Here is a 13929-nt window from a genome sequence, read left to right as displayed (position 1 = left end):
CATAAGGATGGTTTTTGCACAAGATTACTGAGGTTGCCCATTGCCTCGATACACTCACATTCTATGTCCTCGATGGTAGCAGCAAAAAAATAAAATAAAATTAGAACAGTCTTTTCCACATCCAGAGACTTAGCTGTTAAGGTGTCCAAGTATAGTTCCTTGTTTTTCAATTTCTCTAACTGGAGAGATTGAAGAGAAGTTGCATGGAGACAAAGGTAGACAAACTACAGTTTCTAACACATGATGGACTTTTACAGCTTTGAAAAATGAGCTTACATTTGCTAGGTGAAGAAAATCAGGATGGTCATTCTAGACAGAGTGCTCAGTTGAAAAAGGGGAGTGTGAGTGCATGGACATTCAGCAAGCTGCTCATCGTGTCTGGAGCATAAGGTGCAAAGTGGGGCAGAAAGGGAAGAAGCACAAGTTTAGAGAGGACTGGAAAGAAAGTGGGAGTCAATCACAATGGACCCTAAACATTGTGCTGAAGAATTTGGAATGCATCCCATAAGAAGTGGGAAATCAGAGCCAAGATTTAAGTGGTGACATGCGAGGAATGAATTTATGCTTCATAGGATCACTCTGGGTGCATGTGAATACTGAACTGGAGGAGTTCAAGACTAGAAGCAGGAAAGCCAATTGGAAGAGTGTTGCAATAGAAAGTGAGGAATAGATTCTTGAGCTGGGAAGAATCTTGATATTAAGGGTGGGAAGATGAATGCCATGATAACTTATTTAGCTGGAAAGGGCATCTCTAGAAGACTTGAAATAAAGTGAAGAGGAGACAAAGGAAATGAGGTCTAGAATGGTAGCAGTGGAGAGAGAGGCAAATATGAAAGGTCTTGAAGGAAGACTTGGAAGCAGGCATTTCTAAATGGGATTGACAGATAATAGTAAATGTAGTGGGGGCACCTGGCGATTGCCACTGAGCGGATATGACACTTCGAATTTGTTAAAAATACGATAAGTAGAAATTGAAGAAGACATATGCTAGAGAAAAATCCACTGCCTTCAAAGGAATGATTGAGCAGGAGAAGTAAGCAGGCACATGGTGATGAGGCACACACTGCCAACATGCACAGTATATTCCACAAGTGTTGACTTCTTATTTTACTTCTTTTAGCTGTCTAACTTTATAAGATGCAAAGAGGTTGATCAAGTTTAAATGCTGCCCCTTTGCACATCAAAAAACTACTGACAACGAAGGCTACACCTGCCTCTCCCAGCTGCCTGTCTGGCTGGCAGGGTAGGAAAAAAATGCACATGTTGGTGAAGGCAGAAGCTGGGTGAGATGACGGTGAATCTAGAGTAAAAATCAAGCTGGTTCAAGGCATCCTACAGCTGTAAAGTGCAGGATAACCAGAGTGCCATTCTTTTGTTCAAATGATTTTAATTATTAAAATGCACAACTTTTTAATATGCAAATAAAAGTTTTTAAACCTGAAAAAAGAATAAATGTAGTGGGAAATTGCGAGTGTAATGGCTTAATTTAGTTCTTCAGGGGTCTGAGGAAAGCAGAAAAGAGAAAGCAAAAGTTTCTTCATGCTTTTAAGCTTGAAGTCCTGCAGAGATAGTGTTGCCATTGCCAGTGTTGGGCGAGTCACAGAAATTACCAGTTTGAAGGGTAGATGAAAATGAGTTCATTGTTGTCATGTGAAAGTTTAGAATTAAACAGCACAGCCAAGTAGAAAATCGTCAATGCACTTTAAATAAATATATGGTTTTTCTATCTTCAATGGAGTTAGATAACAATAGGTTGTCATTTTGCAATAAAATATAATTTTGTGTTATAAGAAATATTGGTGAAGTTATGAAGCCTTGTGTACCTCTGAAATCAGAGGATTATGAGAATGGGAGAAGTCAGTTAAAGATATCAGAGAGGGAAGAGAGACATTTAGTCAAATAGATTGCAAAATGCAAATTTTGTGGATATAAGTTAGTTCTTTCCAAGTCAGACTAAAAAAGAACTTACAAAGAAAATTTTCTGTACAGAATCCCCATTTAGATGCCAATGTTTAATTTTCGAATTAATCAACTCTATAGGCTACCAAATATTAACACTAGTCTTTACCTGAAAGGACAAGACAGCATTTTCTATCATTGTATTTCCTGGGATTTGTTGAAAATGAAGGGAAAATCATATGTCCAGGTTCCTCTCAAACTTGTTATATTGTCTTTCAACAAAATCTTTTTAAAACCATTGCAAACCACCAAATCAAATGCATTATTAGAATGCAAAGTGATGAAACAAGACAAGTTGCTCTTTGAGGCACTCTGTAATAAGTCGTTTTAGAAGTTCAAAGGTGGAAAAGCACTCACACATATAAGGAAGACTTGTACCCTGACCTTTATGTACAGCGCTTGCAGATGAGTAATGAATCATGGCTAATTCAAAAGAAGAGGTAAGCTCATTTTTCCTGCTGTGGCAAAAGAATGTCTCTTAAAATTTCGTATCTACCTCAAATTGCAGACTTTTAAAATGAAGCAAATTGTCCTGTATATTCCCTGAAAGAACAATTTTCAGTCTGGAGATCTTTCTTACCCATAATTGTATTAACTTCCACATGTATCATACCAAAACAACATCCAGAAAATGCCTGATGTATTTTATACACTTTTATTTCTAATGTAAAATTTGCTACCTGATATATTTTTTTACTATGATCGTATCCCTCTCGTATAAAATTGTCAGACTTCTGTCATTTGCGATAAGCTCAAGAATGTTATAATTAAAAAAATAAAAAAATAAAGCAAGCGCAGCTTTTATCTTCAACCAAAGCTGCACAACAGTTTTAGAATAGCTTTTGGTTTTATTATTTTCATGTTGAATTTAAATTATCTTTGTTCCACCGTAAATGTAGCAATAAGGCAACGTAAAAATCCAACATGTAGAAGAAATAAACTTGTGATGTGGTGTCAGGGATCTTTAACCGTCAGCATAACACTCCACCATCTTTTTATTTGTAGCCTGAAATTTTTTCAACAAGGTATAAAGCCTTTCATTTCACAGATACCGCAGGGAAAAATAATAGGGCATGGTGGTAGAGAGTTATTGAATGCAAGTTGAATATAGAAGTAGCTAGTTTCAAGTTTCCAAGCTGAAATAATGATGTTATCCTGCTCTTTGGCTCCAAGGCATTTGCTGCCTGTCCCTACCTTGAGTGAGGAAGGGAGCAGTGTCCAGAGGAGGTGGCCTGCTCTTAAACCTTATCTTGGTAGTGTGGTTAGTAATGAAATGTTTTCTTGGGTCTAGCAACTGATAGCATCCAATGCTTTTGGAAAACATTTAATCAACAAAAATATGCTGGGATGCTTTGGTATGAAATATACATATGGGGACTGAGATGTTTCTCCCAGAAACGTCTCTCAGGTTCTCAAATGCCACACCTTTGAACCCCAAATCACTCAGTTTTGGTGTGGCACAGGGAGGTTGAGAGGGCAGGGATTGTGTGTTTAAAGCAGGCTTCCTTTCCACAGTAGCTTTCTGATTTTTTATCAGTCTTGTCTCTCAGTCTCTATTTCTTCTGGTGGGCTATCTCTTTTCCTTTAATTTTAACTCTTGTTCCTCCCCATTTCTAGAAGAAATACTCTCTACCCTCTGACTTCTAACCACAAAATTGATAAATTGGGTTGTTTCTATTTTGAACATAACTTCCTGATGAAGCTAATCACCCTATCATTTAAAGGACTTCCAAATACTAGGGAGCCTCTCACCAGCTAGAGTGATATTTGGAGTGAGTATCACCACTCCAAGAGCTATATTTACTTTTTCTTGTATCAAACTCTTAAAAATCCCCATAAATATCAGAGATGATGAATAATTATCATTATTACCTTCTCACTGGAAGGATTTTCCCCAGAAAGAGACATGCCAAGGAGTTCAAGGGGGTGGGTTAATTATACTTGCCGGGTTTATTAACTTTTGGCCCGCATTATTTTACGAACTTAGGGTTTAAAATTTTTTTTCGAGAGATAGGTACATGATAGAATAGTATGTAGTTGGTCATATACTTATCCCTTCTCTATCTTTCATCATCCCCTGAAAACAAACATATTCTCAATCTCTGTCATGGTTTTATCTTTGACCTATATCTTAATTAGGCCATGAAATGTCTTTTTTATGTTAGACTGAGTCCTAATGTTGCTTATTCTTTTTAGGTTTTTAGTCTATTTTTCTCTTCCACATCTTCCTTTTCAGAACTACCCCCTCATTCTTGTCTCTATCAAAATTTCCTTCTTTATAGCATCATGATTCTCATCTATAGTAACCAAAGGATTAATGTAAGTCTGATGGTGACAATGAAGAACATGATATCTCTTTAACACAATGGAAACAAGGGTGTTGAAAGAAGCTGAGATTCTGTAACCATTACAGCTCTATTTCATTGTACCTCTATACTCTGTATGGGAATAATCAAAATTTCAATAGCTTTTGAACAAGTACTAAATTGGATTTTCTAGTTTCAAAGGATAATATTCTCGAGTTGCTTGAGATGCATATTATAAGTAACAAAGAGAAAGGACTATAATAATATATTTAATGCCTATTATGTGACCAAGAATAAATCAAATAATCTGTGTTAAGGCTCATATGCAATTTGTGAATTTTATCTGAATATCTTCCTAAAAATGAAACCAGTGCCACAATGGTATAGAGAGCCTCTTGCCAAGCTCCCTAACTTGCTCTTGCCCATTTAGAGCTGCCCCGATACATCTTCCTTCCATGGAGAAGCAATGAACTAAGCAACCTATTAGTCAACCTCAGTGGGAATGGGAACTAAATTATCACATTAGCCTCAACATACTGACCCAGAGATTTGAATCATTTAACTATCTTTGAATTCTTAGGTAGAAACTGAATTAGATGAGATGGAGAGGGAGGATTGCAGGAGAGTATTTCTTGTCTTCTTCAAACCTCTTCTCTACCCAAAAATGACATTCTCTTCCTCCTGATATTCTCTATCAACCTTCCAAACATTCCTATGCCTTGTGGAGAAACAAGAGTTGGGGACAGAAACAAGTTACTGTTATGGACTAAATTATGTCCCCCAAAAGTTCATATGTTGAATTTCTAACCTCCAATACTTTAAAATGTGATTGTATTTGAAGATAGGGCCTTTGAAGAGGTAATTGAGTTAAAATGAGGTTATTAGGGTATGCTCTAATCCAAATTGACTAGTGTATTTTTAAGAAGAGGAAATTAGGACATACCGAGAGACTCCAGGGGTGTGTGCAGGCATGCGTTCACAGGACAAGCATGTGAAAAGGCTCCAAGAGGGCAGCCAAAAGACAACCAGAAAGATAGATTTCAAGAAATCAAATGTGTCTATGTTAGGTTCAGAAAGACCCTATCCCTACCCCCATAGTGTGGGGACCAGACTTCTTCCTTAGCTTTGCGTGGGAACCAGACATTGCATCTGGGTTGGCAACACTACACACTCATCTCCCACTTCTGGGCTCTCCTCCCTTCACTGCCAATTTACCCACCCAAAATAATCCCACCAAAAGCCCCACCTCAAGCCCCATATAAGTTTCAAGTCCCTTCACTTTCGAGGCTGATGCCATCTTCAGCTCAGCCAGTCTTTCGCTCTGCTGCAATAAATCTTGCTTAACCCCTTCTGCCTTGTGCATTCCTCTTTTGGTGAACCTAACGGCCTACACTTTGATTTTGGACTTCCAGCTTTCACAACTGTGAAGAAATAAATTTCTATTGTTTAAGCCACAAAATCAGTGGCATTTACTATGGCAGCTCCCGTAAACTAATACAACCATCCAACAATTAATGGGAAGCAATTCCTGTCATTTTTATCCAGCCATGGTACCATCACTATGCTCTCCTTTTAACCTTTTGCTCATTCCAATCCAGGACTCAAAATTCTCAGTTTACTCTCCCCAACTCTACCCACTCATGGCATTTTATTTACATGTGCCCTCTTCCATCTCTCTCTCTTATATCTTATATCTCTCATCTTTTCCTCAAGGAACCAGGAATTTCAAGCAATGCTTAAAATCTTTTAAAGCTAAACCTTTCCATGGAGAATCCAACTGTTGTTTTTATATACACTAGACTGAAACATGTACTTACATCTTGATCCTAAGAAAGTCACTAGTGAAGACTCAATTACAGGTTACAGCAGCAAAAAATAATAATAATAAAAATAAAATAAAACCATCATGAAATGATAGCACAGCCTTTACTTCAAACCTATACTAGATTATCAAGTTTATCTTCTGAGATTACCAGAACCATGGAAACAGATTGCTTCCCTATGAAACTAATACTAATACCCGCTGAGCTACCTGCTGAGAAAATCTGGCTCCATTCACTTCTGCATTGAATCTCCAGAAACGCTTTCTTTGGTATCAGTTTAGTGAAGCATAGAAGGCTTAACAAATGATAGGCTGTGTTTTGATAGTGTGCCAATAGGGCAGAGTCCTTTGATGGATCTGTGTTCTGTAAACTAGCTAGCACATTGTTGATGTTCAATAAATGTCATATGTTGTAAACTCTCAATTATTCAGTGTATAATGGGGAAAATGTCCTGGCATGCATTGCCTCGAAGCTTAATCAAGAAGTTGCATGATTCTGATATCTATTACATGATAAATACATTTTTACTTAAACCACTAGACTGTATACATTTGTATTAATGACACATCTTTAAATAACTCCAATTTGTTTACAGTGACAAAAATAGAAGTTACTGAAATTATTGAATATCAGTAACAGAGAGAATTTTTTAAGTAGGCCAGTACAGTACTTCAAATGTTATGATGATAGCCTCAAATGACGATTGACTAGTATATCCTGTCCTTTCAAGCCCCTTGATCTTTACTTATGATCTTTCTTTTCTTGGAATTTTCTTCCTCCCAACTGAATCTGTCTTCATGGAAAACTCCAACTCACCTCACTAGGAAACTTTCCCTGAAATTATCTTCTCCCACACAAGAAATAATGTTTGATATATCTTTATAATGTTAGTACTTAGGACAATGGGTATTGAATGTGTTCAAAATAGATGAATTCTAAAAAGTGCCTAAAACATAGGAAGTACCCAGTAAACAATTATTGAATAAGTAAATAATACCTGAAAGATAAATCTATAAATGCCCCTGTTGTCTGTCTTTGTATACTGCTCTGTGGCAGATGTAAAAATTAGCAAATCAATGGGAAAGAGGGAGGAGAAGGAAACCTGGAACAATATAGGTGGCCTAGACCTAGAGATGACAATGAGCCAGTTAAATTTTTCAAAGATCCTGAACTACCTACATCTAGTAAGAGAGAAGTCTTATGCAAGTCGTTAAACTGCATTTCCAAGCCACATTAAATCTAAGACATCTCAAGATGTAGTAAGTTTTTATATTTGCAAAACACTAAAATTAAATACAAAAGCAGAATACATTTCTTTAATATTTTAGCTAATTTCTCCAAACAAATCCAGCTCCTACTTTAATATGGTGAGTGTATGCTCCCATGTCCTTGAGAAAGCTGCAGTGAAATCTCAATAGTTTTAATGATAAGAGGGAATATAGTGTACCTAAGTAGAAGGGAAAGGTTAAAGAGAGACTATACTTCCTATTTGCCCTCAAAAAGGCTTTGTTTCATTTGAAATTGAGAAAAAAAAAATTAAAACAAAGCTCCAGCTTACAAAGCAAAACAACAGTCAATATAGAAACTCAAAAGTAGGATCTGCGTTATACCAACTGGGTCTGAATCTGACATTTTGTGCCTCACTAAAGAGCCACTTTCTGCATGTAACACAAGACTTTAAAGAAACTACATTCCCTGGGATGTAGTTGCTGTGTCATTTGCTGTCTAAAGGTAGGGTAATAACCAAGGTATAATGAGACATTCTGGGAGAGAAGTGGTACCCCTAAGAGATTTAACCTGATAGTGATGGCACGTTATGCGCTGTCTCATAAATTATAACAAATCTATCTGTAGTCAAATCAGTTTAAAATTTACTCCTTTGCCAGGTGCTATTGTGAAATTTTGTTCTCATGCGGCAACTCTGCAAAATTCAGATAACTTCATAAAAACAAGTGCTATCAACAGCTTGTTTTCAATAGGCTGGATGCAGTCAAGGGCTCGGTACAATGTTTATAAGGGATAGTATCCTTTCCTCCTCCAATATGTTGATTTGCCCTGACTTTTACTGGTGCCGATAATGTCATTGAATCATGCTAGACTACGCCATGCCCTCTATCTCTTCTTATCAGAATTTTATAAATGAGCATCACATTCTCCAAAGCTTTGTAGTTTATTGGGTTTGATTGTCCTGGTGGCATAAGTCAGATCAGAAACTAAGTTCATCTACCTCTTTGGTAGAATAAAGTTCTCTTTCTTTTTTGTATTGATTCAGTCCTCTGCTTCATTTAATCTGCTGTTAATTCCCTCTAATGTATTCTTCAATTCAGTTATCGTATTCTTCATTTCTTACTGTTTACTGTTTTTTTTTTCATGTGCTCTATCTTCATTTTATGTTTCCTATCTCTGTTGAAGTTCTCACTGAGATCATCTATTCTTTCCCTAAGTTCATCGAGCATCCTTAAAACTAGTGTTTTACGCTCTGTGTCTGGTAGATTGCTTGTCTTCATTTTGTTTAGTTCTTTTCTAGAATTTTTTCCTGTTCTTTCATTTGGGACATTTTTTTTTGTCTCCTCATTTTAGCTGCCTCTCTGTGTTTGTTTCTATGTATTAGGTAGATCTGTTACATTTACTGGTCTTGACAGAGTGGCCTTATGCAGTAGGTGTCCTGTGGGGTCTAATGACATAGTCTCCGTGGTCACCTGAGTGGGGTACTGCAGAGGTGTCCCTTGTGTGGGTTGTGTGTGCCCTCCTGTTGTAGTTGAGCCTTTATTGCTGTTGGCATGTTAGTGGGTAGGATTGACCCTCAGAATGATTGGCTGTGAGGATTGGCCATGACAATAGCTGATCAGCTCTTGTATAGGGACTGACCTCATAGGGCAGGATTGCTTTAGTGGGGCTCTGGTACCTGCTGAGTAAACCTTTTGGGTTTATCAATTGTGGTGCTAATTGGGTGGTGTTCCGGGGTGATCTGAAGCTGGCCACAGGTGTATTGATTCTGGGGTCTCTTGGGAAGGGCTCTAGTGCAAGCCAAGGTCAGCCACTGCCTGTGTCCATCCTAGAACCACGTGCTAGGAACTACAAACTGATCTGAGCTGGTAGCTGCCTGTACTGGACTTCAAGGCACCTGGGAGTGGTTATGCTATAATGTGGGGCTAGCTGGCACTAGTGCTAGGCTTGGGACTAGTTAGAGAGAGGTACAGGGTATGCTGAGGCCACCACTGCTTGTTTGGGGGTTGTGGACCTTTGAGAGACTTCAGGAAAGTCTATAGCATAGACCCAGACCAGCAGCTCATGTGGATTAGTCTCTGAAAGAGGTTTGGGCTGGATGAGCTCTCAATTACCAGGGTGGGTTAAGCGCGGTGTTAGTCTGGGTAATAGAGTCTCAGAATTGGCATTTACTTGAGCCTGCAGGTTGAGTTGTGGGAGGGTACTCAACAAGGAATAATGGGGACTACTGGTACTTTAGTCCCTGAGAGAGCTCACCCTGAAGTCCTCATCCTGAAGCCAAAAAATTCGGTTCCTCTTCATATGTCCCTGGCACTTTTCTAGCTGCTGTCCCTTCACTGGAGCTTAGGATAAGCTAAGCAAAGCAAGTGAGTCTATGTGCAGGCCCTTTAAGAGAACACCTGGCCCTATAGCAGCCCTCCACCTCACTCAGACTGAGTCCCTGATGATTTTCATAGCCAGATGTTAGGGGACTACTCCTCCTGGCACTGGTATTCTGGGCTGGAAACCCCAAGGTGGAGCTGGGACCCCTCACTCTTCAGGAGAACTTCCCCAACTGAGCTATCCCCCCTGATTCTTAACTACCACACACAAATGTGGGACCAACCCATTTCATGTTTCCACCCCTCCTACCAGTCTCTACGTGTCATTTATTTTATATCCTTTGTTATGAGAGTTCTGTTCAGCTAGTTTTCAGGTGGTTGTTCCATAAGTTAATTGTAGTTTTGATGTAGCCATGGGAGGAGGTAAGCACAGAGTTTACCCAGTCACCATCTTCATTAGAAGTCCTCTGGGGAACACTATTTAGAATCCAACTTCAATATGAAACAAAACTGTTTATCAATAGCTATTATATGACAGGCACTCAGCTAGGCACCGAAGGCATACAAATAGGAGTAAGATGCAGTAGTAGTCTTCAGAAAACATGTAATCTACTTGGGAACATTGAAATGTATACACATAACCAAAATAAAGGGAGACACGGCCTCAGTATTAAAGGTATGCAGATGGGGAAGAGACAAGAAAGAAGAAAGAAAGAAAGAAAGAAAGAAGAAAGAAGAAAGAAGAAAGAAAAAAGAAAGAAAGAAAGAACGAAGGAGGAAGAAGGAAGTGAAGAGGAATGATGAATTCACGGATGCATTCCTTCCTTCCTCCATCCCTCCCTACCCTCCCTCCTCCCTCCCCTCCCTCCCTCCCTCCCCCATCACTCCCCTCCCCTCACACGACACATCCCATCACCTACCCGAAAGCCAACCTCACGCAAATCCACTCCCCAAGAAAGAGAGAGAGAGAAATGGCATAGATGATAAAGGCTCTGTTCAATCCTCTGGTGACCAAATCAAAGTTGTGATGGAAACAAGGAGCAGCAGCAAGGAAAAATCACATGGGATCGAGATGTACAAGCCTGATAACTAAGAAGAAATCCAAGAAATCATTCTGTAACAGCAGAAGGTAGGATGGGGTGAGGATGCGATGCTGCCCCGTCTCAAGCGGCTGAGTGAGACTGAGACTGTGGCAGCAACAGCAGCAGCCACAGAAGCCTCGTAAAGAAGCCACGTCCATGAGTGGATTTTCGCAGTGATGGACCTGCTCTCTCTGAGCACTAGTGCCAATTCAGCTGTATTCAGGGGGCACCAGAAACTTACAGGGAGATATTGTCAGAGTGAGCGCTATGGAAAGACTCGCTCTGTACAGAAATGCCTGCAGTATCCATTGTTCCCTGTTGAGCCCTGCCCCTTACCAGGGCACTGGACACAGTGTTCCCATAGCCTTGATGTCATCAACTGGATAACAGAGGTCGCTCAGCTCAGAGGATTCCATGAAACTCCACCTCTGCCAACTCACGGCCCCACCCAAGCCACATCCAGGTGTATCCTCAGCGAGTCAGATCCTCTTTGTTGAGCAGTGCCTAGACTCACACTAGAGGCAGCTGGCCACATTTTATGGTGTCGCCTTTTGAGGCAACAATAGGCACAGCATCAGTGGATTGCTTGCTGAATCTTAACAAGTGGCCTGCAGCTGAACCCCTCTCAGGACTGTGCCACTGGACAGACACCTACTTCACAAATTCACACTAATAAGACTGGGAGACTTAGGAGCTTTGCTTAATACATAGAAACAGACACAGGAAGGCAGCCAAAATGGGAAGACAAAGAAGCAGAAACCATAGGACAGAACAGAACAGAGATTCAGAAATAATGGAGTCAAGTAATCTAACGCTGGTTATAAAGATGCTCAATGAACTTATGGGAAGTGTAGAGAACTTCAACAAAAAGATAAAAAATATAAAAACAGAAATGGAAATTATAAAAGGGAACCAGTCAGAAATGAAGAACACATTATCTGAGAAAAGAAGTATATTAAATAGAATAAAAAAAAGAAATAAACGAAGTGAATAAAGAAAATGACCAAATGCTCTATCTAGAAGATGAGAAAGCCAAGGACATGCAAGCAGAATGGCAAGAGATAAGATGCCAAGACTATAAAAATAATTTAAGGAGCACATAAAACACTATTAAAGGTCTAAATATCCATCTGATTGGCGTAACTGAAGAAAATCAAGATGTTGAACAGCTGTTTGAAGAAATAAGGAAATGGACATAAAACTCCAGAAAGCTCAGAGAATTCCAAAAATCAGGGATCCAAAGAGGCCCACACCAAGACACATTATAATTAAATATTTGCCAAAGGTTAAATACAAAGAAAGAATATAAAAAAAAACAAGAGAAAAACAGATAATTACTTATAAGGGAATACCCATAAGACTGGTAGGAGATTTCTAAAAAGAAACTATGCAGGATAGAAGGGCTTGGCAAAAAATATTTGACAGGATGAAGATTCAGGATCTACAACCAAGAATAATTTATCCAGCAAAGCTATCATTTAGAGCTGAAAGACAGATAAAGGGCTTTCCAGACAAAAATAAGCTAAAGGAATTTATCAGCACCAAGCCCATATTACAGGACATGTTGGAGAGACTTCTTTAAGGAGAAAAAAATACAAAAGACTTGCTTCAGATTAAAAGATGCACACAAACTAAAGGGAAGAGGATGGAAAAAGATATTACTTTAATGGACCTAGAAGGTATTAAGTCAGACAGAGAAAGATGAACACTATATGATTTCACTTATGCGGAATCTAAGGAATAAAAAGAACAAACTAATCAAAAACAGACTCACAAATATAGTGGACAAGTTGGGGGGCTGGGAGAATGGGGTGAAGGGTTAAAGAAGTACAAATTAGTAGCTGATGGATGGTCACAGGAATTGGGAGCATGGCACGGAGGATGCAGTTAACATTAATACATTGGCTAGGTGGAGGGTCAGGGGAGGGAGGGAGCAATTAGGGGGATCATCTTATGAACTATATAGATGACTAACCAATGTACTGTATACCTGAAACTAATTAAAATAAATAAATTTTTAAATAAAAATAAAAAATAAAGGTAAGCAGGTGGAAGAAAGAGTAGCCATGTGTGATTTGGGAAATCAGAAGGTTTCATTCACCAGGAAGGATAACATTTTCTGATCCATAAAGGATCTTGTATTAAACTTAAACTTCTCCTCTGAAACTTATTTCAGGCCACATTCACCTGTGGGCCAAATCGGGGTCACATTCACCTAATTTGTTTCATTTCTCTGGCTTGTGCCTCTAAGCACAATCACCCACTCTACTTTTGCTGCAAATTTTCACCCTGTAATTTCTGAATGCTCTTTGGACAAAATATGAAACCTCTCTGAACCTAAGTTTATCCATCTGTAAAATGATAATACCTTCACCTTTGAATCGTCATGAGGATTAAAATATATATATATAAAATATATATATATATAAAATTCATGGAAGAACTATAATTATTTTATACTTGCATTATACATCTCATCCAAAATAACTGATTAATGACCCATTTTATGACAGAAGTAAAGTAAAAGAGATGGGGTACAACCCTGCTCCCATCCATCCTCTGCACAAGCCTCATTTTAGGTACAAAAGACGAAAAATAATGAAGACGGAGGAGAAAAGAGAAAAATAAATTCCTCCTTTGGTTTTGTGAATTTCAAGTAACAAAAAAAAGTACTTTCTCTTTTGGTTTTGAAATTCTTCTAGTCTTACAAAAATGCATATTTGTACCTCTCCACCGAATGAAAACAGACAATGGCTGTTGCACCAACAAAATCTCTTATAGATGGATACATGGGATAGGCTGCCAAGAGTTTTCTGTACTTATTTCCAGATGTCTATTATCCCGAATCTTGCATCAATAATTGGAGGCATAACACCAGCTAGGTAGATTCAGGTTTCTAAACAATTTTCTAAATAGGTTTCTACAATTTAAAAATAGACAAGAAAATTGTCTTCTACCACTTTTATATCTCTTTACCTACTTGTTACAGATTGCATAACCTTGATGGACTGGCTAATATAACTGATACGTAGTTTGCCATTGAGAATAAATTAATTGTATGATGATGAATTCATTCAGTTAACTGTTAATTATGCCACTGAAAAGGGTAATTGTTTGAAAAATCAAAATTCATTACATACTCTGTTGGAAACAAATTTTACCATGCAGTTAAACATTCTTTTGTTTTTAATTAAACTTTTTATTTTTAGAT

The 13929-nt window shown here is 38.5% G+C and overlaps 1 protein-coding gene across 2 annotated transcripts in view; it reads right to left on the bottom strand.

Annotated features, from left to right (window-relative positions):
* The window catches only part of MORC1 (MORC family CW-type zinc finger 1), a 167161-nt gene extending 160787 nt beyond the window's left edge, over positions 1–6374 (bottom strand). For both annotated transcript variants that reach the window (XM_016162470.2, XM_036219599.1), the window contains exon 1: positions 6298–6374. The gene's annotated coding sequence lies outside the window, so the exon portion shown is untranslated. The remainder of the gene's footprint in view (positions 1–6297) is intronic.
* Positions 6375–13929: the final 7555 nt, after the last annotated feature.

This window comes from Rousettus aegyptiacus, unplaced genomic scaffold (genome assembly GCF_014176215.1).
Source record: "Rousettus aegyptiacus isolate mRouAeg1 unplaced genomic scaffold, mRouAeg1.p scaffold_m13_p_4, whole genome shotgun sequence".
NCBI lineage: Eukaryota > Metazoa > Chordata > Mammalia > Chiroptera > Pteropodidae > Rousettus > Rousettus aegyptiacus.
Note: the sequence above shows the minus strand (reverse complement) of the source record. Positions and strands in the feature narration are given on the sequence as shown.